Source organism: Atta cephalotes, assembly GCF_000143395.1.
Source record: "Atta cephalotes unplaced genomic scaffold scaffold00089, whole genome shotgun sequence".
Classification (NCBI taxonomy): domain Eukaryota; kingdom Metazoa; phylum Arthropoda; class Insecta; order Hymenoptera; family Formicidae; genus Atta; species Atta cephalotes.
Genome location: NW_012130153.1, coordinates 21,659 through 27,851, shown reverse-complemented (window position 1 = coordinate 27,851; position 6,193 = coordinate 21,659).

Genomic DNA, 6,193 nt, shown 5'->3' with positions numbered 1-6,193 from the left:
AAAAAAAAATAGTAAAGCTAATAAAAACGCGTCTACTTGTTTTTTTGGCATTGCAAATTGTCCCTGATAAATGCAGCTTATCACGACATAATTAATATGTGAACAATCTGCGACTTATCTCGAGCTTTATTTGAAACATTGCTTTAATATGTTATATATGTATTGGTACATGTTTCACGATCAACTAAAAGTAACACGATATCAATATTATAATTTCACACTTAACAATGTAACCATTATGTAACACCATGTGTTATATATTTATATTGTTGAGTGCACGCGAAATTATAACATTAATCATATTTATACAGCAAAAAACATTTTGTATTTGTGTCAAAAATAATCCATTCAAATCTTTGTTAAAATTTTTTGTATTAAATTTTAAATATCCGAGATTTAATTTAACATGTTATTGTGTTGTTTGAATATTTCATGTTAAATTGATATTCAATATTTCTTAATGTCAAAATAACACAATTCATGAGTAAGTGAACAAATAATAATAATAATGTTTTCTTAACTTAAATTTTAAGATAAATGAACAAAATATGTTAATAAATGTTAAGTGTAATGAAGAAATATGGTTGCTTACAAGTTGTATCAGTGTTATGCTTTTTGTATTAATTTCTTTTTATTTTTCACAATATTTGTGTTATTTTCTAATTCATCTTGTGTTAAACATGTTTTAACATATATTCATCTTGAATATTCTTATATTCTTTTTGGTCTACGTGGTAATTAAAGCGATTAATAATAATCAATTTTTTAGACATAGTTATTAACGTATTTTTTAACTTTAATGTTCAAGTTGATATTTTATTTATTATTTTTCAATTATAAACTCAGCTACTTAAATGAAATCTGTCTTTATCAATGCTTTTTATTCTATGTTAATGATTAAATATATATTTTACGTTTTATAATTATTATTATAAAGAGTGAAGATTTTATTTTTCTAATTTTTAAATGTTAATTAAAACATTTAAAAAGAAAAAAATATTACAAATTATTGTACATCGGATGAAAATAATAAAAATTTGACTAATATATACATAATCCTTTTTTCATGTTTTTAAGAATATATTATCTCATTAAATGATTATCTTCATGGCTCAATTTGTCCTTCGAGGATCACAACTCACAACTGCTCCATAGATAGAGCAGTCCATTTTGCATCCTTGTAATTAACGTAATTTTTTTCTTATTTATGAGATATATTAAGGATTTATAAGTATTCTATTATTGAGCTAGATGAACATGCAACGTTTTAAAGCATTTACCATTAGTCTATCATAATTGTATGAAAGTTTATATTAATTTAAAGAAAGTCATGTCACAACTAGCCTCGCTCTATCCTATTGTACATCGCACATCGCCATCGGTTCGAAAAGACCTCGAGATTCGGCATGATTTCGGATCGAGAAGCGACTCTTCACATCGCACGTGTGCCCGCGAAAAATCTCAGCAACACGAAAAGTTTCCCGATTCTTCGTCCGCGTCCTTATCTCTCGCGCGTTTTGTCACACACGCGGATAAGGGATGGACGGGAATATCTCCCCCCGGTGCACACACACACACACACGTGGTGTACCGCGAGGTGAATGACAGTTGCAGACAGTTCGTACACAAGCACGTTCCAGTGACCCTGCTCGAACGGGCAATACGAAACGGCGCGGACGGCGCTGGTCGATCCTTGCGCGCTCGCACATGTTCTCCGTCCGTGCTCTCTCCATTTCCCGCGTGTCTAACCGCCTCTTGTGGCCGCTGCACCCTACCTACTAGCGCAGCGGAATGGCCGAAGAAAACCGCATGCCGTTCAGAGATATTAGGATAAGTTTCATTCATACAAACTTTGGAACAAATCTCGACCTTCGGGAACTGTCGGCCACGCGCTGGCAAAGTGCGGGAACGACTCTCGAGTCTGAACAACGTTATCGCATTATGATATGCGGCAAGGATCAATAAATTGTTTTACTATAAATAAGGCCAGAAGAATTATAAAAATATTAAAAATTATATAACGATGATAAATATGATGAAATATATTTATATTTTAAGTTAGATTCAATTCATAATTAATTCATAATTAATCGTATGATGATAATTATGCTGCCAGATACAACTTTTTTTTTCGGATAGAATATTTTCAACGAAACAGTGGATTGTAAATTCTATGAAAGCAATTGAAGATACTAATGCATCGTTTTATATCGCTATATGTATAATATATAAGATTCGCAAAAGTGTGGGTATTACACGCGAAAGTAGAAAAAAATTTCTCAATGTCGAGAGTAGCTTGCAGCTATTCCTAACTGAACTCGGAAGCCTCGGAGTTCACGATACACAGAAGCAAGTTGAATTCGTGGAAAGGCACGAAGGGAAGACCAGAAGAAGCAGGTTCGTGGTTGGCTGAGCGGAGTGGCACTTGGAGGTAGATGTGAACAAGCAGAGTCGGAACAGGGGAGGAAAAGGAGAAGGAGAAGGAAGAGGAGGAGGAGGAGTGGGGAATAGGTCGATACGGTAAACTATTGTCTGGCGGGTGAAGTGCTCATGAGAACCAGGCGGAAGAGAAGGCTTCACGTGCATAGCAGTCACCAATTTCGTACGAAATCCGAAGACTTGTCCCTTCACGTGGTTAAGAAACCTGCATCTCTGTTCACATTTTTCCCGTATCACCGCATTTACAGTTCCTGTTGACAACGTACCGCAAACAAGAAACAGTCATTGATATCTCTCGATACTTCATATATCGATGGGTATCGATGAAATGATTCATCAACAATTTTTTGTTATAGAAAATCGCATTTCATGATGCGATACCTCTCAATTAAGTGCATTTTTTTTGCTCCAAATGATATTATTATTGCCCGTATTCATAATCAGTCTTTATACTTAAGGCTTTCTTAAATTCATATTTAGCTCTCAAGCTCTGTAGCCAACGAAATAATTTATAGAGCATCTGAAGATAAATTTAAGGAAGCCTTAAAAATAAGGCCTGATTATAAATATGAAAATATATTATGTATATATTCTCATTTTTAAAGAGAATATATGCAATTTTCTTTTCGATTTTTCTGATTCCTATATTTCATCTTCACACATATACAATCACCTAACGACATCTGTCGATGCCATTTCGAATATATTTACTACCGTGTTAATTTCATACAATGTTTAAAACTCTTCTGTCAATACACAAATATACTATCTGATACACTATCAATTTCAAAATTAAATTAAAAATTTTTATTTTTTTATACGAATTTCGTTATAACGCTTCAAATCTCCACTCTTCACAAACAATAAAGTACAATTTTGCATATATTGTACTTTATCTTATTTTCATTTTTACATTTGTAGTGCGAACCTTGTAAAACAACTATACCTGATGGTAAGAAATTATTAGATTGATAGAAGAACTAATTGTGTGAATGTTGAAATTCTTATTAACCTTTAGAAGGTACAATGCGCAATGTTTTTAAAATTTTACAACTTTTTTTTTCCAAGAAGAACAAGAAAATCAAAATCAAATCAAATTTTGGCCACGATAAAAATCTCGATCTGAGATGATCTTATGAAGTTATTCTTAGATTATCTAAGATCGAGATTTCATCATGATCAAACAATGACATAAATTCGATCAATATGACGTTAAATTGACATTATTTCGATTTTCTTGTTCTCCTTGGATTTTTAGTAAGATTTATTATAATTTATAATATATTCTTTGCTTCGAAATGGATATACTATTTCAACGTCACTCAACGTATAGTAGCTTCCCATCCTATAAAGATTCGATTGCGTAATTGGTCAATTTTTTACGGCTTAGAGTTTAAAGGAATTTACACCTTAAAATTTCATTGTAGACGCCACTTAATATAGTGCAATAAGTCGTAAGCCATAAGAAATCGATTAAACATAGTCGAATGTGAGAAGAACAACTTACAGCTTACCTATACAATAGGTATTACTCTCATTGCACAGACAGCCTATAAGAAAATAACCAATCATAGTCAATTATTGTTCTCATATTCGATTGTGATTGATTAATTTTTTTATACCTTATAACCTTAAATTTTACACTTTAAAACCTCATTGTAGACGTTGCTCAGTTACAATTTTTTATATTTTAGCAACATCAGAGAAAAGTTTTGTCGTCGATGCGAACAAAGTTAGCAAAGATGCGTTTAGATTTATGACATAATGTTATCTTCATCCATATCTATACCAGCACAACACCGCGAATGACGATACGCCACAGTTATACGCGTCTATCTTACTCTGGCCCGTTTCCACCAACGCAGATTAACTTTAATCTCGGTTCAATTTACTTTTTGTTTTTTCTAATTCTAAAGATTAGAAAAAGATTAGAAGAGTAAGTTGAACCGAGATTAAAGTTAATCTACATTGATGGAAATGGGCATCTGTCAAGTTACAACGCACGATGACGCGTTAAGCTGGTTCTGCATTAGTCGCATCACAGCATCGCAAGCGTTACAGTCCAATCAAATATTACAGCGTCGAGCTAACTTGATTGAACCTCCACGCTTGCGAAGCGACTTATGTAGAACCAGCTTTACTTTACTCAAGCATCTTGATGTCACAAAAAGGAAAAGCACGCGCTGCGAAAAACGCAAATCGTCACGGCAATCACTGTTTTTCTTTCTCTCAGCAGTGATTCTATTCCATTCTTACAATTAGTACTTTTTAAGTATTTTATGTATGTTAGGACTATAGCGCGGAAAAATACATAAGCATAATAAAATACATAATTTATATAGCTAGCATAAAACCGTCTGGATTAATAATACAAGCATGTTATGTAAATCAATATAGCAACTTTATGCTAGATATTTACTAGTCCAGATTTCATGCTTGCTGTGCTATGAATTTCATGCGCTACTAATAAAAACTTTACATCGAGCATAAGCGGAAGACACTGACGGGAATAATCCGCTATGCGTCAGATTCATTCGACGGACGGATATCGTTTTATCGTGAATTCCGATCATACGAATAGAAAATAAAGATTACGTAAGTCGCATGACGTCATAACATGGAAGAATATTGCAGGAGGTTCATTTAGCCGACTCATTACTTGGCTCAGTGAGTGAGTCGTTATCTTTTCGAATTAAACTTGTACCATACGACGACGCGTTGCTCCGGTTTTAGTAGTCCGCTTAGAGAATAAACTCAACGATCGCCTTTAGCTTTCGATATTTGCATTTGAAACGCGGCTACTTGTTTTTGCACATACTCGCTTTCCTCTATGACTCGACGTAACTTCGCTCGTTATTTTCGATTTCAACTCGCGCAATTGCTTTATTTTTCTTGAGCGATTAAACGCTCGACTGTTATACATCCGTCTATCCGCGTGCGCACAAAAAACTTGCATCGCGGTTAGAGCAACGTAAAAACGCGCTCTCGCATAATTCCTCGTCGTTATGATCCTTTTTAACCGCGACAAAAAGTTTACGTCGTATAATTTGGGCTCGAGCAGCGCGAGCGCGGCGGATTAATAATCGCACAGCCCCGGCCGATCGCGCGTGTGCGTGTGGCAGAACGTTGGTTACATAAATAACTTTTCCACGCGACGTCATCCGCGATCGGCGACCACCCGCAAGCTCGCTCGCTTGGCCACCCGCACAAGCGGCCTCGATCCTTGATATTGACGAGAAGAAATTAAAACATTCTCGCTGTCGCCTTCACGTGACGATGATGATTTCAAGGGAAAGCCGCAGATGTTTTGGCGGATTCGCGAATGCTGGTCTACCTGCTATCCCGCAGTGGTACATAGGAATGGTTTGGCATGCGGCGATGCGCGACAATACTACAGCGGCCGCTTTGCCGCTCAGTTTGCCGATTGTCACTGGGATAGATGGAGAGGTAAACATGATTTTACTCCACCTGCATCGCTCGGATATGTGCGAGAATTGACACCCGAATGCCTAACCTACTACTCAGCGTTCGCGTAACATCTAAAGACTCTATATGTATAACAGAGTGTAGCCATCAGATAACAAACAAATATGAATGACTGAATCATTTTTGTCAACTTCATTAAGTTAGAATGAGTAAGATAGTATAAGTCGGAATAAGATAGCATATATAAAAACAGATTTTGTGTGTGTGTGTGTGTGTGTGTGTGTGTGTGTGTGTGTGTGTGTGTGTGTGTGTGTGTGTGTGTGTGTGT